Here is a 27,638-nt window from a genome sequence, read left to right on the forward strand (position 1 = left end):
TGGGCCAACTCTGGGAGATGGTATGGACATGGAAACCTGGCATGCTGGCAAGCAGTCGGACATGACCAGGGGACTGAACAACAACATCCTGCACTCATGGGGAAAAGGTCCAGGGAAGGAAGAGGGGGAAAGACGACAATATTCTACATGAGAAAAGGGAAGTATTGATGAACAAAGCCAAATATCATCAGTCTATTCACATGTCCTGTATCAACTCTGCAACTGAAGGCATTTCTAATACACCCATCCATGATCCAGGGCTAAGGAATAGATGCTTGGCAGTGACAATGATGCACGCCTGCTGTTCACACACCTTGGTCTCCCTGAGCTTTCTCACAAAAGGCCATAAAAGCCAGCACAGATTCCACGGCAGAGTGAGTCTTGGCCACCACATGGATGCATGCAGGAAATTAACTCCCGCTCCCTCTCCCCGTCAATTGCATTGTCTGCGGTAAGCAGAATCCTTTGACCTCCAAGCTTCGGGTTCTGAATGATAATATATCAATTGTGGGATTAGAAATGGAGGCTGTAAGGTACTTGTCAGCACCTGCCACCCTGCAGGAGCTCATTAAACACCTATTATCCCTCATCTTCAGGACTTTCAAAGAGAATCAACAAACGGCCATCACATCACACCCTAACTCTTGTCTGGAGTTACGCGAGACCACTCAGATTGATGGAGTCAGCGTGAGGTCCTGAGAAGAAAGCCTTAAAGATCAGGACACTGAATGCGTCCCCGCACTGAGGTGACTTAGCAGTCAGCAAGCACAGAAACAGGGTCATCTGATAGAAACAACCCTGATGCCAGCAGCCTGGGTTTTACATCTCTCTCTGGACGGGCAAAGCATAAAGAGGCAAGTCACGAGGTCCAAGTTCATACTCACGCAGGGCCCCAGGCAGGAGGTGCTGGGAGGACTTCATACATTCGCCCTCCCTCCAAGGTCTCATGCTAAGTGTCACTAGAAGACCATGGTTCTGGGCACAGAAGGGGTCCCTTTTCCTGTAACATGAGTTCAGACCATGGCTGCTGAAAGGAAGAGGCACCTTCCCGGCTACTACCAGAGGTGTCAGAGCCAGGGCCGCGTGGAGAAGGGCACTCTGCCCTTGAGTGTCCTATGCCTCCTAACAGGAGCTTCTGAAGCTCACCCACAGACTGAGCACGGCAATGGTAGAAAAGACACAGCCAGGGCACCTCCCTAGTGGTCCATGGCTAAGTGTCTGCACTTCAAACGCAGGGGTCCAGGTTCGATCCCTGGTCACAGGCATCAACTAAGAGTTGGCATGCTGCAACTCAGACCCACCTAGCACAGCCAAGGAAACAAATAAATATCTAAGAAATCAATAAATACACAGCCGGATCTGCAGCTAGCCAGTGATGTAGGGAGGGGCAAAGAAGGCCACCACCTCAGCTCCATGTGGACCATCTGAGCAGCTGCCCAGAGCAGAGGGGAAACTCAACCCCCCTGAGCTGATGCCAGCATCAGCCCCTTCCTTCCTGGGCCCCAAGTAAGATGTATAGGCTTTTTCCAACTAAATGAGCAGGAATCAGATAGCCCACATGACTGTACTTTTTCTCAGGACTTCCTCCCGATGCACTGGGAAAGGACTTCCGACTCTGTACTCCTAGAACGCAGGTGAGTTTGCCAGGAGGGCTCCAGCCATGGAACCCAAGCTGCTGGGATGGGCACTATGAGCTAAATCTCAGTGCAGCTCTGTTTCCTCAGCTCTCAAAAGATAATGGTATTATGAGAATTAAATGAAATAACAGATGAAAAACACTCAGCACAGGGCCTGGCATGGAGCAGGCATTCCCAAAATGTTCGCTTTGAACCAATGATTCCAATGATTTCAAAAAGGAAATGTCAGAATTAGAACTGGAATTTAATTATTCAGGCTTCCTAGAAAGGATGCAAATTTGAAAATCACTCAAACTCTATTTAATATGAGAAAATGAACGTTTCATAATAATTTCCGATTTTAGTGATTCACAGGATCTCCGTTGAAGACATTAATAACGGTTTCCTTACTTTAAAACAACACTTTATTATTTAGAAGGAAAGGCTCAGGAGTCAGAATTCTGCTTCTGGTGCCGACTGCTGCCACATCCAAGCCGCATGACACTGAGAAAGTTTTCTAATCTCGCAGGACCTCATTATCAGCTATGAAACAAGGACAACAGTTATACTATTTCAGAGGGTTTCGAGAAGATTAAAGAGGTTAAAGCGTATAAAAACCCGAAAACAGTGTTAGACACTACCGCGATTCCTATCATTCTTTTCTTAAAATTTAGCTTATTGAAGTGCAGTTGATTCATGATGTTGTGTTAATTACTGCTATACAGCAAAGTGATTCAGTTACACAGATACATACATGCTTATTCACATTGTTTTCTATCGTGGCTTCTCAGAGGACTCTGAATATAGTTCCCTGGGCTATACAGTAGGACCCTGTTGTCCACCCATCCTATATGTAACAGCTTGTCTCTAATCTCTGACTCCCCACCCCTCCTTGCTCCCACAGCCCCACTTTGGATACTTTAAGTCTGTGTCTGTGACCTTGTTTCATAGGTAAGTTCATTTGGGTCATGTTTTGGATTCCACGTATAAGTGAAATCACATGGTATTTCTCTTCTTCTTTCTGAATTCCTTCGCTTAAGATGGTATGCGCTGCAAGCGGCATTACTTCATTACTTTCTTATGGCCGAGTGATATTCCAGTGCTACATGCACCATGTCTTCTTCATCCATTTATCTGTCGATGGACATGTAGGTTGCCTCCATTTCTTGGCTATTGTAAATAATACTGCGGTGAACACTGGGGTACATGAATCCTTTCAAATTATAGTTTTGTCCAGCTATATTCCCGGAAGTGGGATTGCTGTATCATACGGTAGTTCTATTTTTAGTTTTCTGAGGAACCTCCATACTGTTCTCCATAATGGCTGCACCAATTTACATTCCCACCAACAGCGAAGGAGCTTCCCTTTTCTCCACACCATCTCGAGCATTTGTTATTTGCAGATTTTTTTTTTTTAAATGATGGCCATTCTAACTGGTTTAAAATGGTACCTCATTGTAGCTTTGATTTCCTTTTCTCTAATTATGCTTATCATTCTTTGGACCACTATTTTGGTCATTCACGTGACTTTATATGATGATATGGTGACCAAACTTTCCACTCTGTGCAGAATTTCTGTGGGTGTATTAACTGCAGGATTAAGTGGACAATAAATAAAAAGCATTTAGCTTCATGCCACATGGTGTAGAATCACATGGCTGCAACATGATACGTGAAGATGCTGCACTCAGAGATAAGACCAATGTGATTTCTGTTTGGAAAATATTCGGAACCAAAATTTCTACACACAAATCAGCCAAGCACATGAAATAATTAATTAGAAGAGTATGAATAATGTATGAAAGGACTGTCTTAGTACTTAAGAGACATAAATCACAACTTGGAATTTATAGCCAACAGCAATTTGAAGGCTACATAATGACATAAAATAATTGCAAATAACTGCAAAGAGAAATCCCTGTGGAAATGACGGCTATGTGTAAGGAAGCGCAAGGAATGTTAAACACGTGGTGGATTCTAAATTTCCCAGCAAAGGGACTTTTCTAGTGGTCCAGTAGTTAGGACTCTGCATTTCCACTGTAGAGAAATGTTATTTATTATTAAAATTATTTCCCTAGTCAGGGAAGTAATGCTGCACGGTCTGGGGGAAAAAAAATTCCGAAAGAAATATCCCAACAAAGCCAAAGCCTGGTGGTCCCATATCATCCAAGAATTCCAGTATTAGAGCAAGAAGGCCAGGCAGAGACTGAGTGGTTCTGACCCCAAACAGGCATGTCTTTTACTGAGAAGCCTAGGGTTTCTGACATTCCCTCTGGTGCCTCAGCTGATGGAGTGAAAAAGCAAACCAGAGAGAGGGAATTCCAGGGTCTCAGAACCAAGTTTCTCTTTTTACTCTCAAGACGAGCAGATGTCTCAAGGCAAACCACCCAGGCACTTGGTGAAAGTGAAAGCCAGCCCATTTATTGCTAGCTGTTAAAAAAAAAGAAAAAGAAAAAGTGGAGAGTGTGGAGGAAAGAGGGAGTTATTTTATTATCCACTGCCCTCACAGCATCTTGGCAACCTGAAGGTCACGATAAGCTGATAGAGAGGTGTGTAATGTGAACAGTTGGAGCCCCTGGCTCCTTCCCAAGACCTTGCCACTTGGCTGTTTACAGCAGCAGGCGCCGGTCCGGGCCACACCATGACTGGCAGCCCATCTACCATTCCTTGACTCTCTGGGCATGGTGAGTACAGCCCAATCAACTTCTTTTTTTTTTAATTTTTTCTTCCATTAAGACAGTAAAAGGGATGATTCATGGTATACATGTTACATTCAGCCACAACTGAGAACAGAACTAGCTCAGAATGCCACAGCTTCAGGGCAAAAGACCCAAAGGAGCTGCTCTAATAATGAGCAAGGCGGGTCTCGAGGGCTGGGGCAACCAGAATGGGCATATATGATCCAGATCCACTGTGACAAGTTCTAGACAGTAGGCATGCTTTCCAACAATCACCAGCATACCTAGACTCTGGCTAGTCCTAGCCCCTTGTTCCTGCCTCTGTGGCCTCCCCGGTTTACACGTTTATTGGATCTCTGCCTCATCTTTCTTTTGTATTTCAGCCCGTGCGTTCGTTTCTTCCTCTACTTCACTCTCAAGGCACGGAGGTTTCTCAGAAGATGATGCTCAGGCCAAGAGCCCAACTGACTTCTTAAAGAATAAGATGGTATTGCAGCTCATTGGGATACCAGTTGCCACCTAATTGCAAAGAAAACTCCAGTTCTTTCTAGTCCATAATTGACTGGCTTTGATGGGATTATACTTTTTGAACATGTTCTGTAAAACCATAGTGGGGCTGAAAAGTCATGTACAGTGGCTATGGGAGTGGAGGGTGGAAACTCTGCCATCCATCCCTTATTAGTTAAATTTCACTTCTCCCTTCTTGATTATTCATTCATTCATTTAGCAAATATTTACCAAACACCACCACATGCTCAACCCTGAGGTGGGAGCTGAGAACACAAAGATAAGCAAATACTCGGCTTCAACAATACATTATTTAAAGAGTGTGATTGGTTTATCCTCAGTTCCACTTGGCAGAGGCACTTCCTGAACTTGTGCTTGAGAATGGAGATGTGACCTTCTAGTCCTCCTGCTAAGCATTTGTCCTCATGTGCCCTCTGTTAGTACACGCATCTCTCTGATGCTAAGTGTGATTGCGGGCTAAGCATTTTTCACACTGCACAACCCCTAAATGCACTACTCACCTTCTGGACAGCTGAGGAGCATCCTTGGGTAATCCTCCACCACACACAAGCTTGGTGTCCGAGGCTGCTTGAGAGCCAAACTCCCCAGCAAGAGGCAACTGTACTTCAAGGCACGAATCTTAAGGGGTTTGTGTTATAATGGGGTCAATGGCAAAGCAGGCCTCAGGACAAGGGCACCTGACCTGGCGGGAAGTGGTAGGGGGGTGATGGAAGGGAGGGGCAGGGTTACCCCACTGAAGCATGATATCCCAGGTTAATATTAGAAGATGAGGGCGAGATTTCCAGGCAAAGAAATCACGGTGCTTGGCACTTCCACGGCAGTCCAGGGGTTAAGACTCCACCTTTTAGGGCTTCCTTGGTGGTTCAGTGGTAAAGAATCTGCCTGCCAATGCAGGAGACACGGGTTCAATCCCTGATCTGGGAAGATCCCACATGCCACGGAGTGACTAAGCCTGTGTGCCACAACGACTGAGCCGGCGTTTGCTGCCACTGCTGAAGTCTATGCACCTGGAGCCCATGCTCTGCAACAAGAGAAGCCACGCAACGAGAAGCCAGCGCACCGAAACTAGAGAGCTGCCCCTGTTCGCCAAAACTAGAGAAAGCCTGCACACAGCCACAAAGACCCAGCACAACCAAATTAATAAAATTTAAAAAAGGAGAGAGAGCGAGACTTTGCCTTCTGATGCAGGGGGTTCCATCCCCTGTCAGGGAACTAAGATCCCACATGCCTCAGGGACAAAAAACAAACAAACAAAAAAAAAAACTGAAGCAATATTATAACAAATTCAATAAAGTCTTTAAAAATGGTCCACATTAAAAAAAAAATCATGAAAGAAATCATGGCGCTTATGCTATGAAAACCATCTCCTGACATTTGGGCTAAAGGCCAAAGGCGACGTCTGTTTCCCTGTGGGCCATTTCTGCATGCTGCTTATTTCCCGGGGGGCTTGCTTCCATTGCTCAGTTCTCAAAGTCAGAGAGCTGACTCTCTGACCAACAGTCGTTGGTATTAAAAGCTTCCAATACGCCAGGTTTCTCTGAGTGGCTTTCAAACCTTCAATCCCAGTGTTAAAAATCCATCCTTTCTTTAGGTCAATAGCTTAAACTTGCAGAGGACAAGGGCAGACCCTGCTGGTTGCATAAAACACAGGGTAAATAAAGCCTTTAAATAAGAAAAGCAATGTCAGATCTGTGGGTCTGTTATTCGGGCTGCTTCCCATGAATCTCAACACAGAAACATGGGCATATGGCTGGGAAACACGGGCATATGGCTGGTATTCCAAGAATGATTTTGGTGTTTAAATTCCGTCATGTGGCCCCAGTCCTGAGGCATAGTTTGGAAAAGGCCAAGTGGAACACTTCCCAGATGAAAATCAATCAATGAGACCAAGAAAACAATTTCCTCTGTGACCTGTCTCAGAACAAGAATTTAGGTTTTCATCTTCTCCACAAAGGGATCAGGGGACCAAGCAGGCTGAGTAGTTGGTATTACAGTTTCTTTGATCAGAAAAAATACCTGTTTCCATCAATGCTGGGAGAGGGATGCAGATGCTTAAATGCAGGTCTTAGAGCATCGGGTGCTTCTGCTTTCCTCTGCAGGGGAAACAACTATTAACATAAGAATATCAAGCTCCCCAACACATGGCCTGGCCAGCCTGCTCTGCTGGGTCTCCATAGCGTCTCTCCAGTCCATTCCTTCCTTCTATGCTATGCTAAGTTGCTTCAGTCATGTCCGACTCTTCTCAACCTCAGGGTCTGTAGCCTACCAGGCTCCTCTGTCCATGGGATTCTCCAGGCAAGAACATTGGAGTGGGTTGACATGCGCTCTCCTAGGAGATCTTCCTGACCCAGGGATTGAACTCCCTTATGTTTCCTGCATTGGCAGGCAAGTTCTTTACCACTAGCACCCCCTGAGAACCCCCTTCCTTTCTTTTATTAATAAATAATCTGGGCCTTATGCTCCAATACTTTGGCTATCTGATGCTAAGAGATGATTCACTGGAAAAGACCCTGATGCTGGGAAAGATTGAGTGTAGAAGGACAAGGGGATGACAGAGGATGAGATGGTTGGATGGCATCACCGACTCAATGGACATGAGTTTGAGCAAACTCCAGAAGATAGTGAAGGAAAGGGAAGCCTGGCATTCTGCAGCCCATGTGGTTGCAAAGAGTCAGACACGACTTAAAGACTGAACAAATGCTCTAGAGAGAGACCTTTAGAAAAGTCCTGGATACCTTAAAAACACTCACTGATTCTGTGCTATTAGGACCCCCAAAGCCCTCTCTCAAGGATTTCAGTTTAAAAAGATAAACAATAAACACAGTCCAGTGCCCATCAAGGAGTGAATGTTTAAACTAACGGTGGTCCATTCATACCATGGAATGTCACTCAGAACTTAAAATCCATGGACTGTTGATACAAGCAACAACTTGGATGGATCTCCAGGGATTTATGCTGAGTGAAAAAAAGCTAATCTCAAAGGCTGCATGCTGTATAGATTCTATTTACATAACAGTCTGAAATGACAACATTCCTTAGATGAAGAATGGATTATAGTCAGCCCTTCATATCTGTGCGCTTTGCATCCATGGATATGAAGGGCTGGCTATACCATGCCAACTTGAGCATCTGTGGGTTTTTAGCATCCACGAGGGGTCCTGGAATCAATCACCCTCACATACTGTGGGACGGCTGTAGGGGTGGCCTGGGGTTAGAGATTAGGGGAGGTGTGGCTTTACGAGGGTAGTAGGAGGGATCCGTGCGGTGGGACTGGTCTGTATCTAGACTGTGGTGGTGGTCACAGGACTCTACCCATGAGATAAAACTGCAAAGACTAAATTCGCACATACGTACACACGAGTGCATGTAAAACTAGAAAAACCAGCAGGTGAATTGCATCCATGTCAACTTCTGACTATGGTTATCTGGTGGCTCAGTGGTAAAGAATCCACCTGCCAAGCAGGAGACCCAGGTTCGATCCCTGAGTTGGGAAGATCCCCTGGAGAAGGAAATGGCAACCCACTCCAGTATCCTTGCCTGGGAAACTCCATGGACAGAGGAACCTGGTAGACTACAGTCCCTGGGGCTGCAAAAGAGTCAGACATGACTGAGCGACTAAACAACAATTATTATGCACTCTGTACCACTGGGCATATTTTTGTATTATTTCTGTATTAATCATGTTAATTAAAAATAACCCATATTAATTTCTGTATTATTTCTGTATTTGTATCTTTCTGCATTGTTTCTTATATATGCCAGTGAATGTACAACTGGCTCAAAATTAAAAGTTAACAAAAGGATGCATAGGTCAAAGGAGAGCACAGTTCAGCTTCATTCAGACACACTGCAGAGCCCTGAGCACTTAAAGGGACACAGGTGCCCTCCTTGGCACCTCCTCTGCTATCACACACAGCTTCTGAGACTGCTGGCACCTCTTTATGGATCTTGCCAAAAATTCAGCTGCACATCAGAATTAATCAACCAACACCTGGAGCATGAGTTTCACTCAGAAAGATAAAGACTTATCACAGTATTTTTATGAGAAAAATGGACCATGACTTACATGAACCATATCTATAGTGGGAACTCTAGGCATCTTTTTTGGAACCATGGGCCCTGGGCAGTTGGAAATGATATGAATCCCTTGACCTTCCTATTTCTTTGCTTTGTATTTTTCTTCTTTAATTTTCAGGCATATTTTTGTGTACAACCTAAATATCACACAAATGCAGCCTTTAGCTACATGTACACACATCATATTAGCTCTAAGCGCATAAGCACACTATCCTCTCAAACATACTCCTAATCTTTCCCAAGTGTGGAATACATTTCAAACCATTAAATAAAATGATCTGATACTGTCCATGCAGATGTTACCAACCCTCACCCCCTCCAATGACATCACTGTTTCCATGGTAACTAATGTACTTCAAAGTAGAAAATGCAGATGATGGCTTTAAAAGGGGGGAGGGGGTAGGCAGACGAATGATACAAACCAAACATGTCACAGTGTATGCGGTGATGCTGGATGTACCTGCATTATGGGTTGCCAGCTCAGGGACAAGCAATAAATATTTTATGAGAACCATTATGCTAACAGTCTATATAACAATGACCTATCAAATTACACAACTGCCTTCAGAAGCATGGCTGCCCCATTCAACACACATAGGTAAAAGTGTGGTAAAGGTGGGAAAGGGGATGAATTAGGAGGTTGGGACTAACATATATATATGTATGCTGCTGCTGCTGCTGCTAAGTTGCTTCAGTCGTGTCCGACTCTGTGCGACCCCATAGATGGCAGCCCACCAGGCTCCCCTGTCCCTGGGATTCTCCAGGCAAGAATACTGGAGTGGGTTGCCATTTCCTTCTCCAATGCATGAAAGTGAAAAGTGAAAGTGAAGTCGCTCAGTCGTGTCCAACTCTTAGCGACCTCATGGACTGCAGCCTACTAGGCTCCTCCATCCATGGGATTTTCCAGGCTGAAGTACTGGAGTGGGTGCCATTGCCTTTTCTATATATATGTATATATATACACAAAACATAGTAATCAACAAGGACCTACTGTAGAGCATGGGGAACTCTACTCAGTATTCTTGTTACAACCTATATGGGGAAAGAGTCTAAAATAGAATAGATATATGTACATGTATGACTGAGTCACTTTGCTGTACACCTTAAAGTAACACAGCACTGTAAATAAATTATATTCCAATATAAAGTAAAAATTTTAAAAATTTACCAAAAATAAGTGAGTGTTCAATAGCACAGGTACAGAACATGAGCTGAGTTTCAAATCAGAGTCACATACTTTGTTTTACAGTTATGCTGTTATTATGTCTGAGAATAGCTATTTCAGAAATATTTGAATGCCAGGAAGAATGTAACTGCTTACAAGAAAGAAGTGAAGAAAACTGATAGGGGAAAGCCTCTGTTCTTAGTTCCAACATGTAAAAAAAAAGGGATAAAATCTCCAGGAAATGCAACATTGTTTTAGCATAAGGCCCTTTTGGTGAAGCGTGGGTACTTCTTTCAGTTGCTGTCTGTATCTTATTATTCAGATGTTGATGAATGAAGACTTCTCTGGATGTGAAAATCCATGCTCTCAGTTGTAGGGAAGGCAGTGAGGAGGTGACAATTCTGGATGGTTTGACATAAAACCAGAGTCTGCTTTTAAAACATTAGAGGATGTTTGATCTGCCCCTGTCAAAATGTCATTCTTAACACCTGACACTGAAGATACTGAACAGAAGCTTCCAGGGGTTCCAGGGCGTATTCCGTCCCTGCACTGTGGGAGCCTGTGTTGAGAAGACCATGTGATGACACCCTGACCTACAGACACCCAAGGAGCCATTAATACTTGCTTCTTCTGATGCCTTTGGCCACCACCGAGGACCAGGAACGCATCTGGAGTCGTGGAGCCAGTTTAATGCCCAAACCCACACCCTGCTTAAGATCTCACAAGAGGATGGCTTTACTTCTGGGATTCTAGCTCTTGCCCCATTTTGCCGGCTGGTGCTCTGTGTTTCAGTCAAGCTGCAGATAGAAGTCTTTCCCCAGGACAATATCTGTGCCGACCTGCCATCTAGTGCACCAAGGATGGGGCAGGTGACCTGCGCACCCCACCTCCACACACACACACGTTTGGCTTCATGCTCAGGGCAGATTACAGGTCTCCCGTGGTTTTGAGACCCCCTGAGTTACTCTCTTCCTAAAACACCCCTTTCCGCAGACACCCCCTCCCTGTCCTTTTTCTTTTGGCTGCACTGGGTCTTAGTTCTGAATTACAGCATGTGGATCTAGCTCCCAGGCCAGGGGTGGCCTGAACTGTCCCCCTGAATGGGAAGCGTGGAGTTCTTAACCACTGGACCACCAGGGAAGTCCCTTCACAGATGACTTTTTGGAAAACTAAACTGTTTTTTTTTTTTTTTTGCCTGGGAGATTGAGTCTAGAATTCAAGGCCTTCCTTTACTTCACTGTGACCCCATCCAATGGCAGCATCTTCCTTCCCCTTCTCCACAGCGGGCCACTGCAGAGCCACAGCCCTTCTGTCAGACATCACCCCTCCTCTCCTAAGCGCATGCCTTCTCCCTGTACCGACGATCCCACTTCTTCTGCAGGGTCCACTTCAATGTTCTGCTCCTGCCCATCTCCACTAAGGGGTCTTTACATCCGGCCGTCCATACTCACTCACTCTTCCAAGAATCTCGGCCTTTGTTGCTCTTCTGATGTAATTTATGAACATTTGCAGGAAAGTACCACAACGTAAGCTCCTTTGGAGCAGAGATTTCTGTGTGTTTTGATAATGGCTGGCAAAAGGGCCTGGCAAATCACAGAAGCTCAATAAATAGATCTTGAATTTCTATGGTAGCATCACAGAACACAAACACCTTAAATGTTTTAAGGGCAAGAGAGAGAAGAGAGCAGGGCTGGACATAAAAATTAAAAATATATACAAAAATGGGACTTCCCTGGAGGTCCAGTGGTTAAGATTCACCTTCCAGTGCAAGAGGTGTGGGTTTGATCCCTGGTTGGGGAACTAAGACCCCACATGTCTCGTGAACCAAAAGCTAAGACATAAAACAGAAGCAGTATTGCAATAGATTCAATAAAGACTTTAAAAATGGTCCAAATTAAAAAAAAAATCTTTAAAAAATATACACAGAGAACTGCCATCACCACTTGCAGGGGCTTCATGCCAAATTAATTAAAACATTAAATCCTTAATGCCATAGCATAAAATGTAAGGGAAGAAATTCTTTTCCATCCAAATTTAATGCCTCAGATCAATAAAAACTCTTAAAGACCAGGAAATAAATCAAGTAATACAAGCCACAAATAATAGAAAATGACTTTGGGAAAGTGGTCTGTTTCAGTCCAAATGCAGAAGAAAGTGATGGAAATGGGATTTCTCACTCCACAGAGTTGAACTGGTTCCATTTGCATCAAACAGCAGGACCCCAAACATATTGGCAAAAGTAAAATATCTATAATTAGCTGTCAGAGTGTTCGTAACCAGGAATGTGAGTAGAAGGCCTGGGGTACAGCAACTCCTGCCACAAAGACCATATCCACACGAGGTGGCCAGCCCACGGGAGCTCATCGTTGCGGCCAGCCCAGGGGAGCTCAATATCGTGGCCCGCAGGGCCACACGGGAGACACCATGCAAAACACAACAGGCCAACTCGACCGAAAGACCAGGTCATATCTCTGCTCAGTCCAGGAACATCTCCAGGTTGGGGCCTTCAGAATACCTGTGACCACATGTGCCTCTGTTCGCAGGAGGTCAGCCTAAGATCAGCAGAAAGGCCCGCCCAGAGGCCAGAGCCAGCCTTACGGTCTGAGTCCGGAAGCCTGGGGCCACTAGGAAAGGCCGAGTTGGGAGTGAAAGCTGAAAGCGGGGGTCCAGTAGGAGGCAGCATCTCATCTGAGGAGCTGGGACCCCTCCTATCAGAGTCCACAACTCTAAGGACTACTTATGCTTTATAGGTAGGAGATAGATGGGCCCCTGGGCTGGACAGTTGGTGTTTGTCAAGTGGAGTAAAACTGAAGCTTTGCTCTCACCCAGACACTCCAAGGACAAAGCTAGTGGCAGAAGCTTAGCTCTGCTGATGTGAAGAGATAAGATGACCACTCCTGAGGTCAAGGAAGTCTTTCCTGTCTGCACATGCGCAGGAAGGCTCCTTGGGGGTCAAAAGGGAGAGGGTGTCAACCCTTAATAAAGTGTGGACATGCACTGGCAGACCTACAGTGGGATCCACCGACAGTGGTGGGATTCTTCTTAGCAAGAAGTTGTGCACCCATGTTGGGTAGGTCCTAGGATCAGTCAGGTGTGAAGGAAGAAACAAGGAAATTGGCCAAAGGTACTTGGTCAAAGAGGTAAACAAGACCCAGAAGGACTGTCCAAAATGAGGGGTTTAAATCACCTCTTCACTGTGCTCCTCCTCGTTAGGAAGGACGCTCATACCCTTGCTCTCTGGATGTGTATTTCCGCCTTGCTTCTGACTTATGACACCATGCCCAAACCCTCTCTCTGGTTTTTGCCTCCTGGAAACACTCTTGTCTTCAATGGGCGGAGGGGTGGGGGGAGAGTGGTAAAAGCCAGGGCCACTTTGCATCTAGCCTCCAGACACTGGTGATCTAGTAGTTCGGATTCCTGGTTTTCATCCAGGCAACCCAGGCTCAATATCAATTCCTGGGCAGGGAACTAAGATCTCTCTTAGTGGTCTTCAGGACCGCTCATTGCTGCCTCTGCAAGATCACTTTCAGAGCAGAGATTGGCAAGTGTATCCTGGAAGAGACCAGACGGTACACAGTTAAGGTTCTTCCATCCACGTGGTCTCTGTCACAACCACCCCTGCTGCTGGATCACAAATGGAGCTGAAGACAAGGACCTGGACATGAACCCATGTGTTCATGTTCCAAAAACACGGCGCTCGCAAAGCTGTCTGCAGGCTGGATCTGGCTCACGGGCCACAGTTTGCAGACCCTGCTCGAGAACCTCCTGCACAATTCAGCTCCTGATTTTCAGCCATCCCTCCCCCATGGTACTGACCATAACACCCTCAGGGCAAAAAGGGCCAGACAACTGTCTTCAGGGACCCATGGGAGGGGTGACAGTGAGAATGAGGCCAAGATTCATTAAGCACGTGTGCCAACCACCGTACTCAGCCTTTCACATCTGATGGGTCCATTCATGCCCACAAGAACCCCTTGAGCCGGGTCCTTTATTCTCTCCAAGTTACAGATGAGGACACTGAGGTCTGGAGGGTGAAAAACCAACCCAGAGTCATGCCTGAGAGGTGGAGCTGGGGATAGAATCCAGGAATCTATAACCTGGGCAGACAGTGCCCACATCATGCCAGTCAGCCTTGGGCGAAAGACCATGACCACCATAAGAGGAAAGCAGGAGCAGCAGAGGCCTGAGAACTATCTTCACAGCAGAGAGGCGACCAGGTCCCCAACACTGAGTTGTACACGGGGACACGAGCGAAGGCTAAATAGGATAGTGTATGCCAAGTATCAGGCACGTAGCAGACACTCAACAGACAAGAGAGGTCATTATTACTGATAAAGCAGCTCTTCACATGGAACTAGTGGTAAAGAACCCGCCTGACAATACAGGAGACGTAAAGACACACGGGTTCAGTCCTTGGGTCAGGAAGAGCCCCTGGAGAAGGGCATGGCAACCCACTCCAGTATTCTTGCCTGGAGAATCCCAAGGACAGAGGAGCCTGGCAGGATGCAGTCCATGGGGTCAGAAAGAGTCAGACACAATTCAAGCAACTCAGCACGCGCACAGAAGATACCAGCTTCAAGAGAAAGAACGCGCCTTCCACATGGAAGTCTGGCTGTCACCACCCATCTCAACCCAGCAGTCAACCTTAGCACCAGGAACAGGGGACAACAGGCATTTTATTTTATTAATATTGTAGATGTCACTTTTATCTTTATTTATTTATTTTTGGATGTGTGGCAAGCAGGATCTTAGTCACCCCCCACCAGGGATTGAACCAGTGGTCCCTGCAGTAGAAGCATGGAGCCTTAACCACTGGACCACCAGGGAAGTCCAACCTTTAACCTATTGAAGTCCATTTTAATATGAAGGACTTAAAAGAGTGGGGCTTCCCAGGTGGCACTAGTGGTAAAGAACCCTCCTGCTAATGCAGGAGACGTAAAATCCACGGGTTCAATCCCTAGGTTGGGAAGATCCCCTGGAGGAGCAAATGGTACCCCATTCTAGGATTCTTGCCTGGGAAATCCCAAGGACAGAGGAGCCTGACAGGCTACAGTCCATAGGGTCACAAAGAGTGAGACACGACTGAAGCAACTTAGCATGCATTCAGAAGAGTGCCTTACCAGTGACCTAACATAAACAAAATGTAAATCTAGTCAAGAAAAACGCTAGTGCTCAATGAGAGGACAAGTTAGATCAAACCAAAAGGAATAACTAGACAAATTCTGAAAAGAGAACATTCTGTAGAAGGTTCCTACCTCTTCAAAGAGTAGAAAACCTCTTCAAAAAGTCAACATCAGTATCAAAAAGTGGGGGAATTATGCTAGATTACAAGAGACTGAAAGTGATAGGCTTATGTTGATTGCAGCATTATTCACAATAGCTAAAATGTGTAAGCAACCTAAGTGTCCACCAACAGATGAACGGACAAGCAATATTTACAGTGGAAGCAATATTTACAGAATATATTTACAATGGAAGATTATTTCAGCTTTTAAAAGGAAGGAAAGGGCTTCCTTGGTGGTCCAGTGGTTACAAAGCTGCCTCCCAATGCAGGGGACACAGGCTCGAACGCTGGTTCAGGAAGATTCCACATGCCGCTGGTCAACTAAGCCCGTGCACCCCAACTACTAAAGCCCGCGTGCCTAGAGCTCACGCCCCACAGCAGGGAAGGCACTACTGTGAGAAGCCCGTGCATCGCAACGAACAGCACCCCCACTTACCCAAGCAGGGAAAGCCTGAGTGTGGCAACTAAGACCCAGCACAGCCAAAAATAATAAACAAACACACCTTAAAAAAAAAGGAAGGAAATTCTGAAGTACAGTTCAACAGTACGTGAAGGGAAATAATTCAGAGACAAAAGAATACTGTACAATTCCATTTACGTGGGCTATCTAGAGTATTCAAATCATAGGGACAGAAAGTAGAACAGTAGTTGCCAGAAGCTAGGAGAAGGGAATAGAGAGTTATTGTTTAATGGGCTCAGAGTTTCAGTTTTTCAAGACGAAAAGAGTTCTGGAGATGGATAACGGTGATGGTCACGTGACAACATACGTGTACTTCATGTCACTGAACTATACCCTTAGGAATATTAAAGATGGTAAGTTCCATGTTACATGTATTTTATCACAATAAAAAGAACTGGAAAAAAAGAGACTGAAAGTCCTATAACAAATGAAATGAAAGATCTTTAATTGGTTTGTGGCTGTTTAGAAAAGAGACAGAGAGTTCTAGAGACGGAGCTAAAGATGGAGCTAGCAATGCCCAATGGAGATACTTTGGCAACATTTGGAGAAATTTGATAATGTAGCAGGTATGAGTTGAAATGAGGGGATATTATCAGGAGTGATAATAAGGTTGTGGTTTTATGGTAAATGATCATACCTCATGGAGAGGCATAACAAAGTACTAAGGTGTGAAGTATCTTCATTTCTATAGTTACAAGTGGCTAAAAAATGTACATTCACATACTTGCATGTGTATATATGTTGTTGTTTAGTCACTAAGTCATGTCCGACGCTTTGCTATTCCGTGGACTGCAGCACACCAGGCTTCCCTGTCCTTCCCTATCTCCCAGAGTTTGCTCAAACTCATGTCCTTTGAGTTGGCGATGGCATCCAACCATCTCGTCCTCTGTCTTCTGTGTGTATATATGAAGCAAATATGCCAAATGTTAATAATTGTTCAGTCCTAGGTGGTGAATACATGGGTGTGTTCACTGTACTATAATTTCTAATTTTGTCTTGTTTGAGAATTTACCATATAGAATTAAAAATAAATGAGGGGTAAAAAGGCCCACCTATCTCCCAGGGTTATATAAGGCTTAAATGACATAAACCATGATAACACTTTGTAACCCATTAAACACTCCACACCAGTAAGATTGTGGCACTGTATCCATTTTTGGCGTCAATGATAAAACCGAGACCTCTGGTGAATAAATGATTCCCCAACCAGCACTCTCTCCATAAATATAAATCTATTCTCAGTAAGTCCGGTGAAACACTTTTTGAATAAGGTACACGTAATTTTGTACTAAGGTTTTGAAAAATGTCTATCTGATGAAGAAGTGAACATTAATTAGAGTGTCTGTTCCCACTGGCACGGAGCAGTCTGTAATTTTGTGGGGGTTGTTACAGCAGAGTTATTACATAATGGCCCTTGTTTGTGAGTGGCTGGCTGTTCAGACAGAGAATGCAGTCAAGGGCTGAGCACGCAGGTAGCAACATGCTGGGAGCAGGGACCCTGTGACCGGCTGGGGAACAGACAACAGCTCATTTCCAAAAGCTCGCCTCACCTGTAAAGGCCACCCTGCACTCACAGGAAGGAGGACACAGATAACACAGTTCTCTGGTCTAATGAAGTCATGTTCAACCTTCGTGACCTTTTTCTGCAGTTAAAAATTTAAAAAAAAAAGACAACCAGCCATGTTCTCTCACAAGGAGTAATGTGTTACAGTGATAGGAAAACATCAAACCTACTTAAGCACTCAATTCAGCTGCAGTTTCTTGAGGTGTCATCTGAGAAAAGAGAAGGGATTTCAGAGCAAATGAAAACTGAGACACCCAGGAGCAAACACTCCTTCTGTCCATGTGGGCGAGTCATTCAAATTCCCTGAGTCCTAGTGTTCTTGGTTGTTAAATAGAAATAACAGTATTTATCACACCAGGTATCATGCGAGTCAAATCCAACCATGTACACACTTTCTGACACATGTAAGACTCTCACAAAATGTCTGTTCCCCTCCCCTCAGTGACCATCCCCTCTAATCTCCTTATTCCATTTCACTGTGAAAAGTAAAATAGGTAAGACATGACAGGGACTTTTCTGGTGGTCCAGCGGCTAAGACTCCACACTGCCAATACGGAGGACCCAGGTTTGATCCCTGGCCAAGGAACTAGATCTCACATGCTGCAACTAAGATAGAAGATCCATTGAGCCACAACTAAGAGCCGGTCTGAATGCAGGTCAAGAAGGAACAGTTAAAACTGGACATGGAACAACAGACTGGTTCCTAATCGGGAAAGGAGTACGTCAAGGCTGTATATTGTCACCTTGCTTATTTAACTTATATGCAGAGTACAGCATGCAAAATGCCAGGCTGGATGAAGCACAAGCTGGAATCAAGATTCCTGGGAGAAATATCAATAACCTTAGATATGCAAATAACACCACCTTACCGCAGAAAGCAAAGAGGAACTAAAGAGCCTCTTGATGAAAGTGAAAGAGAAGAGTGAAAAAGCTGGCTTAAAATTCAACATTCAAAAAACAAAGAACATGGCATCTGGTCCCAACACTCCAGGGCAAATAGATGGGGAAACAATAGAAACAGTGACAGACTTTATTTTTTTGGGGCTCCAAAATCACTGCAGTTGATGACTGCAGCCATGAAATTAAAAAATGCTTGCTCTTAAGAAAAAAGCAGTGACATGACTTTACTGAGTAAGGTCTGTCTAGTCAAGGCTATGGTTTTTCCAGTAGTCACGTATGGATGTAAGAGTTGGACCTTAAAGAAAACTGAGCACCGAACAATTGATGCTTTTGAACTGTGTGTTGGAGAAGACTCTTGAAAGCCCCTTGGACTACAAGGAGATCAAACCAGTCAATCCTAAAGGAAATCAGTCCTGAATATTCATTGGGAGGACTGATGCTGAAGCTGAAGCTCCAATAATTTGGCCAACTGCTGTGAAGAACTGACTCACTGGAAAAGATCCTGATGCTGGGAAAGATTGAAGGAAGGAAGAGAAAAGGACAAGAGAGGATGAGATGGTTGGATGGCATCACTGACTCAATGGACATGGGTTTGAGCAAGCTCTGGGAGTTGGTGATGGACAGGGAAGCCTGGCATGCTACAGTCCATGGGGTTGCAAAGAGTTGAACATGACTGAGTGACTGAACTGAAAAGACTGAAAGTATTTTTACTTTATTAATAAATAAAATAAAGTCATGAGAAATCTGAATTTTTATCAGCAAAACAAAGCTGTAAACAACCCGTCATACAGAAATAAGGGGATAGAACAAAACACAGTGGATCAGTGGTAAAGAATCCACCTGCAATGTAAGAGACACAGGTTCAATCCCTGGGTTGGAAAGATCCCCTGGAGAAGGGAATGGCATCCCACTCCAGTATTCTTGCCTGGAAAATCCCATGGACAGGGGAGGCTGGTGGGTGGGGCTACAAAAGAATCAGACATGATGGAGCAACTAAACCACCACCACCATTCAATCTTTGAAAATGATACTTTTCCATTAAATGGTACAAACTTTCACACAAAATCTCACTCTTCTGAGACTTAACCAAAAAAAAAAAAGGGGGGGTGTATATCAGAAATAAAATAATTACCAGTCAAGAAACAAATAAGAGAATGAACCTACCCCAGTGTCATAAAACCAAATACTGCCTCCCAAGAAAAGTGAAGAAAATTTCTAAGAGCAGAACATAATGGTATAGTGTAGCAAGGCTCATAAGTCCACCACCCTCGGGAAAATGAGCCCGTGAATAAATGTCCGAGAGCTTTCATTAATATTGCATATCTGGAGAAAAGCACCCTGATAGGTATCCTTGTATTCCTCTTTTCTCACTGGGAAAAGTGACAGCATCCGCACGGTAGGAAAGGCTGAGGAGGAGCTGTGAGCCATGCGGCTGCTTATCCCTGCGGGAAGGAAGGGAAGGCTCCAGGAGCGAAAGCCAGGCCACAGAATACCGCCCATGGATACGCAGGGTGCGCCCCCACACAGGAAGACGGAGCCCGCTTAAAGGACCTTTAAAAGATCCCCGGAGCGAAAGCCACCAAGCCCACGTCTTCTGGCCAAGTCCGCACCCTGTGTGCCATCTGCTGTAGCTCAGCTCGTCCTGGCTGCTCGCTGTCTTCCGGCCACAGAAGCATCAACAGAAATAACAGCCTTCAGACTCTAACTGGGCAGCCGGGGGGAAGTCAAGAGAAGCTTCACATGGAGAAATTACCCACACCCAGAACAACAAAGATCTGGGCAGACTCACTCCGGCAAGAACTAAGTGGGAAAAAAGCCAACAAAAAAGCATGGCAGCTATAAACAGACTCTTGATGGAAAGGAAAAAATGAAACACTGAACCAAAGACAAAGCAGTCATGCAATTTCCCTGGTGTTCCAGTGGTTAAGACTGCACCTTCCAATGCCTCAGGGCAAAACACCAAAACACAAAACAGAAATGATATTGAAACTAATTCAATAAAGACTTTCAAAATGATCCACCTTAAAAAAAAAGTATTCAGCCTAAAATAAAACAAAACCTAAGAAGAGGATTCCCCCTAAGATTCTTTGAAACGTAAAAACTTTATGTGACTAGGAGTTCAATAAACTGAAAAGTCAAAGCAATATTAACAAACACAAACAAAAAGGAACAAGATTGTAGACCTAAAGAAATAAATTGGAGATTAAAATAAACACTAGAGATCAATATGGCAAAACTAATGCAATTATGTAAAGTTTAAAAATAAAATAAAATTAAAAAAAAGAAAAAATAAATAAATAAAATAAAATGTGTATAAAACAAAGGAAAGGTGGCTTCGAACCAACGTACTGACTAGAGGGAAGCGAGACATAAACACAGTAAATATAGGCCTAAAATCAGAGATTAAAATAATCAAAGGAAAACAAATAACTAAGGAGTTCAAAGACAATCCAACATAGATAACTGACATGGTTATAGCAGGGAACTCACCATGCAGAACCAAGAAAGTATAAAAGGCACTATAAGAAAAGTGCCCTGAGATTAATAAAGAATGGACTCTGTTAACTGAATGAAAATATCAAGTTCCAGAAATGTACAGCACACGTTATACACCAGTAACATATACGGTGACTAAGTTATATGTCCAGGATTAAAAAAGAATCGCCCAGGCATCTCATCTATAAGCAAACAATCTATAAAGGAGGAAAACTTAGACTGGCCATGGACTCCTCTACAGCAACGTTCAAGAGCAGAAAACAGTGGCCTCTTTCCAGTTTTAATTCAATCTTCTGTTAATTTTTTAAAATTGTGTTTATTTGTTTCTGGTTGCCCCGGGTCTTCACTGCTGTCCGGGCTTCTCCTAACTGCAGCGAGCGAGCCTCCTCTCTAGTCGCGGTGCCGGGGCTTTCCCCCGTGGTGGGCTCCCTTGTTGTGGAGCGTGGACTCTGGGCACGCAGGCTTCAGCAGTACGTGGGCTCAGCAGTTTGGTGGTACACGGACTTACTTGTGGCTCTCAGGCTTAGTTACTCCACAGCATGTGGAATCTTCCCGGATCAGGGATCAAACCTGCATTTCCTGCATTGGCAGGACGATACTTCATCACTGAATCACCACGGAAGCCCTAAATCTTCTATTAAACTTGACTGAAATGAAACTTTTCATTTTAAGAACATATATCTTATAAAGTGTGTCCAGCCAGCCCACCATTTCTCCATGTAAGCACAGAGAACTCTGCAATGGTATGCTGCTGATGATAATTATAAGGGGGAAAGGGAAAGCATCATCATTCAGTTGTGACTAACTCTGCGACCCCATGGACTGTAGCCCACAAGACTCCTCTGTCCATGGGATTCTCCGGGCAAGAGTACTGCAGTGGGTTGCCATGCTGTCCTCCAGGGGGTCTTCCCAATCCAGGGATCTAACCTGGGTCTCCCACCTTGTAGGGGGAATCACTCTAAACTCCTCCTAAAATTCATACCTTGATCCATGCTAGAGGAACCTCTCTCCCTTCAGAAGTCACTGAGAAAAAAAAAACAAAACACCTGTTCTTCCAACTTCCTCACTCAGTCCTCCCCAAAGGGGGCTGGAGTGACTTACCAAATCAGTAAGGCTGAGGAAGAAACCTAGCAAGCTTGCACGATCTCTTCCTCTCCTCTGTGAATACTCCCATAGTTGATGTTACATCCACCACAAATTGATCCTTAATTGGTGAAAAAAGGAAGTAAAAAGATGATTATTACTCTCAAACCCTGACATCGGTCATGATTATTTCTGAATGGTAGGATTTGGAGTTCCTTAAGTGAAGACGAACTAAAAAGCCTCTTGATGAAAGTGAAAGAGGAGAGTGAAAAAGTTGGCTTAAAGCTCAACATTCAGAAAACGAAGATCATGGCAGCTGGTCCCATCACTTCATGGCAAATAGATGGAGAAACAGTGGAAACAGTGTCAGACTTTATTTTTCTGGGCTCCAAAATCACTGCAGATGGTGACTGCAGCCATGAAATTAAAAGACGCTTACTCCTTGGAAGGAAAGTTTTGACCAACCTAGATAGCATATTCAAAAGCAGAGATATTACTTTGCCAACAAAGGTTCGTCTAGTCAAGGCTATGGTTTTTCCAGTGGTCATGTATGGATGTGAGAGTTGGACTGTGAAGAAGGTGAGTGAGGAAGAATTGATGCTTTTGAACTGTGGTGTTGGAGAAGACTCTCGAGAGTCCCTCGGACTGCAAGGAGATCCAACCAGTCCATTCTGAAGGAGATCAGTCCTGGCTGTTCATTGGAAGGACTGATGCTGAGGCTGAAACTCCAATACTTTGGCCACCTCATGTGAAGAGTTGACTCATTGGAAAAGACCCTGATGCTGGGAGGGATTGTGGGCAGGAGGAGAAGGGGACGACAAAGGATGAGATGGCTGGATGGCATCACTGACTCGATGGACATGAGTTTGAGTGAACTCCGGGAGTTGGTGATGGACAGGGAGGCCTGGCATGCTGCAATTCATGGGGTCGCAAAGAGTCAGGCACGACTGAGTGACTGAACTGAAACTATCTTTGTTCAAAGTTTTCTTCATTTTAAAATTCTTCATAATGAACATATATTATTTTTACAAAACAGGAAGGTCAGTTTTCTTTCTTATTCTTTTACAAAAATTTCTTTGGTCCAGTTATGTTGAGATAAAATTGACATACAAGACTGTATAAGTATAAAGGGCACCTAGTGATTGGACTTATATATGTCATGAAATGATGACCACAATAAGGTTAGTGAACATCCATCTTCTCATACAGATAAAAATGAAAGAAATAGGAGAAAAACATTTCTTTCCTTGTGATGAAAACTCAGGATTTCGTCTCCTAACAGCCGTCGTGTGTAACAAACATCAGTGTTAATTACATTTATCATGTTGTGCTAAACATCCCTACTACTCATTCAACATAACTGGAAGTTTGACCAATTTGACTATTTTCACCCATTTCTCCCTCCCACATCCCTGCCTCTGGTAACCACAAATCTGATCTCCTTTTCTATGAGTTTGCTTTTCACGTATAATTGACCTACAACCCTATGTAACCTCCCAGTGTACAAGGTAGTGATTTGATGTTCTTTCTACACATTTCAAAATGACCATCTTGATAAGTCTAGTTACCATAAGGTCATTTTCCTTTAAAACCAGGACTCCAGAGAAGAACATCTAATGTAACAGAAGGTGGTTGCAATGGTTTAGGGGAAAGAGCAGGTTCCAAACAGAATGTGTAATGTGATATGATTTTACTATAAATAATTAATAAGAGCAACATACTGCAGAGAGGTACTGGCTAGGCACTTTGAATAGATTACCTCGTTTGGTAGCCTCAAGCTCATCTGAAGTAGGTATATTCACTACCACATCCTCAAAGCTGTGAAAGAATGTGGGTGGGTAGACCCAGAGAGAGTAAAATTTCGCCCAGCAAAAAGTCAACATTGTGAGTCCAGGTCACAGCATCACGGATGACGTTTGCTTCTTCTTCACTTTGTAATGCGTCTATAATTATTTGTATTTTCCAAAATTTTAACACACATATTCCTTGCATAATAAGTAAGACAATAAGGTCTTTGTGTTAAGAAAAAAAAAAGCCACCAGCATGAACCTAAAGTTCAAGTTAATGGTAAAGCCAAGCAATGTGGCCACACAGGGCTTCGAGACATCTCAGCCCATGCTGGAACCAGCCGTGTGGGGCAACAGGTGTGAGTCTGCAGGCCAGGGAGGTATTCCAGCCAGACTCCACACACCCTCCACAACAGCCTTTGAAGCTGAAAGGCAAACATGCTCAGTAAATCCACCAGCCTCCTAGTCCCCCACGTCACGGGGCCTCATCCCAGTAACCAGCCCTGTTCCTAGGATATCTTCTCTCTTGACCCTCCCAGGTCCTAACTCCTGGGATCTGCGAATGTGACTTTATTAGGAAACAAAGTCTTAGCAGATGTAATGATGACTATTCCAAGGACGAGTGCCCCCCACTCACCCCGCCCCAGCCCCACTCCGCCCCAGCAGCTTGCCAAGTTCTTCTCAAGGAGAGCAGGAGGGGAAGTTTGAATGGCCTCCATCCAATTTTTAAACTGAAAACCACACGCCCACTTTTTGCTTGGAGACGTTTCCTGTGTGTGAACACAGTTTGTTCTGTTACCAGCTTTAAAGTTATCCAGAACTGATATATCCGAGGCCAAGCTAAAGTGTGTTTTTTTTTAAGTCCAATAGGAGAGGACCTTTCCTAATGCTGGCTCATCTTGCAGAAATCTCATTTGGAGATAACTCAAGAAAGAGGATGAAGACAGAGGTGTCATTGTGTGTGGATGGCAAGGTCCCCCTCCTCCACTGTTCCTGTCCCCCTGAAAACAGTGCTCCGGGACCCGGGGCAGCCTCCTGCCCCTCAGCTCCATCATGCAACACAGCCATGCCTGCTCCTAGCCCCATCTGAGGATGTGGCCTCCTTCCACACGCTCAAAGTCTGGCTTCTAGCAGCATTTTTAGGCACTACTTCAAAGTGGGGTGGTTGGGGGGAACGGACAGAAGGCTGGCCAAGAGAGACACCAACAGCCCCGCACTGCTGGCTGGAGCTGAGGCTCCCTGGTGCCAGCCCTGGCACGCTCCAGGATGCGGCCATGGCCCCCTGTTCCCAGCCTGCCTCTGCTCCATCGGGGGCTCCCCAACTCCACCCCACATCCAAGGGCTCTCTCTAGCCAGACTCTTTCAACACTAACCCTGACTGCTCATTCCCTTGGATCTACCCTGAACAAAGTCAAACAAATTATTCTCCATCTGCAACCATAACCATTTCCCTCATCCTCTCAAATCCATCTCCATCACCACCTCCCCCCTGAGACCAGCACTTTGCTGCTATGGTCAGAGATCATATCGCCCTGGGTCAACACACCCGGATTAGCTTCGAGGCTCTGAGAGGGTTGACCCCACTGCCTGGCCCAGGACCTAACACAGTCTAATGAATGAGCAATTAATGAAAACATTATAAAAACAGGCCATCTCCCCCACTGAAATGTATCAACACCATGAGGCCCAAGAACACGCCTTACTCAACTCTATATTGCTTACAGCACTGAAGGAAGTTGTTCAAGTTAATTAGTTTGGCAGAGACCGAGACGAAGTCTTTACAAGGAGTGTGTGCTGGGAAATTCCGAGAGTCATGCAGCTCCCACGTCCACCCAGAAACCACGGCGATGAATGAGGTGAGAAGGCAGATGTCTGGTCCTCACGGAACATGGACCCGGCCAAATCTCAGACTGGCTGACACAGCCCTAAAGTGTCTGTCAGCCTCACCGAATCAGACTGGGCTTCAGGGAGGAGACGGGGACCATTGCACATTTTACCACTTGTGAATAAGTCCCAAGAGACAGGGGACATGGGCTGCACACAAACACACCCCCACACAACATCCATACACATAGAATGCTCACTCGCATGTATTTCTAGGCTTTTTTTTAGAAAAGCCTAGAAATTGCCCTTCATCAAATGATCATCTAATGCAATCTCTGCATTCAGTTACACCCAGAATACAGAAAGGACGTGTTCAAAGCTACCCAATAATCCAACAGGTCCACTCCCATAAGCCACACCAGCCCCTCACAGAGAGAAACACAGTTATCTTCTTATAGAAAGCAAGCAAGGAATCGTCACAGGGCAGCATTTCTTCTAAGACAGAGCCTCCCAGTTAGAGTAACTCTCCAACCAATATCCCATAATCTTCTTCAGATCAGATCAGATCATATCAGTCACTCAGTTGTGTCCGACTCTTTGCGACCCCATGAATCGCAGCACGCCAGGCCTCCCTGTCCATCACCAACTCCCAGAGTTCACCGAGACTCACTCCCAAACTCTAAAAAGGGCAGTTTGTCCTTTTCTTTTTTTTTTCCTTTGTACCTTTAAACTGTTTTCAGCTCCTTTGCTCTTTTTCTTTCCTGGCATAATAGGTCGAATGTGTGTGTGTGTGTGCACACGCACACACTCAGTCATGTCTGCCTCTTTGTGACCCCATGGACTGTTGCCCACCAGGCTCCTCTGTCCATGAAATTTTCCAGGCAGGAGTACTGGAGTGGGTTGCCATTTCTGCCTCCAGCAGATCTTCCCAACCCAGGGATTGAACCTGTGCCTCTTGCATCTCCTACATTGGCAGGCAGATTCTTTACTACGAAGCCACTTGGGAAGCAATGGGTTCAACTAATGGGTTGAATGCGTCCCCCTCCTGCAAAAGACATGGTAAAGACCTAACTCCTGGGATCTGTGAAGTGACCTTATTAGGAAACAAAGTCTTAAGAGATGTAATTAAGGTCAGATGCGGTATTAGGGTAAGGTCCTCATTCACTACTACCTTATAAAGAGGAGGAGGGGAACAAACAGAGGAGAAATGCCATGTGACCTCAGAGTCATACATTAGCGGGTACAGCTGCAAGCTAAGAGACGCCAGGCATCAAGGGCCACCTCCAGAAGCAGAAGCGAGGAAGAAGCAAGAGAGGATTCTTCTCAGTGTCTCAGAGGAAGGGTGGTGCTGCCGCCTTGATTTCAGACTTCTGGCTCCAGGACTGTGAGAAAAGAAACCTGTTGCTTGAAGCCACTCAGTTTGTGATGACATGTTCCGGCAGTCCCAGGAGACTGCTTACCACACCTGGGTCCTTCTTTCAGAAACACCCACAGAAATACACTTATATTCATCCACCTTCCCTCTAAGTCCACCTTTAAGTCCAGCTCCCCACCCAAGGATAACTGTCAAGGCCTCCTTCTCTTTAATACACATCACTTCTTTCTACATCTAAGGGAGAAAAGACCACCTGATGGTGGTCTAACATCTGAGATGCCCAAAATGTTTAAGAATGACCCTACTTCCCTATGAGCCCCATGGAAGCAAAGGTTTAAATAAACACAAAGAGCCCACCCCCTCACTCCCACTCTGAGATCAGATATAATAGAGCTCAGGATGGGTCCCAGACAGCAACAATCACCATGCCATCTGTGGTGAAGGATGGGATTGGATTGTTAGGGCCTGTAGGAGGTAAGGACTCACTGCCTTGACCCCTGAACAAGGACGGTGGGAAGCCAGCAGAGGGGAGCTGGATAAAGCTGTGAACGGTGCCCGTGGCATAAGCCTGGCACAGAGTCCCACTCCACAGTGATCCGGGTTTGGACTCCCAGGAGCACGCCCTCACCGGAGTCTCACAGACCGGACTGTGACATCCTGCCAGGCTGGCAAAGCCTGGTTCTGTTGGGGTCAGGAGCCAGCTCAGGGAGGTCAGAATAAAAATGAATGAGCAGGAGGCGACAGAGCTGAGCTGACCACCGTGACCCTCACTGTTCTCAGCCGGTACAGAGAGAAAGGCAA

General features: G+C 45.1%; 1 protein-coding gene and 1 long non-coding RNA gene across 3 annotated transcripts in view; both read right to left on the bottom strand.

Annotated features, from left to right (window-relative positions):
• Positions 1-27,638, bottom strand: part of SLCO3A1 (solute carrier organic anion transporter family member 3A1) — a 370,800-nt gene that overhangs the window by 329,415 nt on the left and 13,747 nt on the right. The window lies entirely within an intron of this gene.
• LOC129634103 (uncharacterized) overlaps positions 1-27,638 on the bottom strand; it is a 41,496-nt gene that overhangs the window by 1,092 nt on the left and 12,766 nt on the right. Inside the window, exons 4-7 of the long non-coding RNA XR_008705423.1 lie at positions 21,870-21,972; positions 21,751-21,791; positions 5,323-5,704; positions 2,028-2,159 (exon numbers count right to left, since the gene is read on the bottom strand). This is a non-coding gene — a long non-coding RNA (uncharacterized LOC129634103). The remainder of the gene's footprint in view (positions 1-2,027; positions 2,160-5,322; positions 5,705-21,750; positions 21,792-21,869; positions 21,973-27,638) is intronic.

This window comes from Bubalus kerabau, chromosome 19 (assembly GCF_029407905.1).
Source record: "Bubalus kerabau isolate K-KA32 ecotype Philippines breed swamp buffalo chromosome 19, PCC_UOA_SB_1v2, whole genome shotgun sequence".
Taxonomy (NCBI): domain Eukaryota; kingdom Metazoa; phylum Chordata; class Mammalia; order Artiodactyla; family Bovidae; genus Bubalus; species Bubalus kerabau.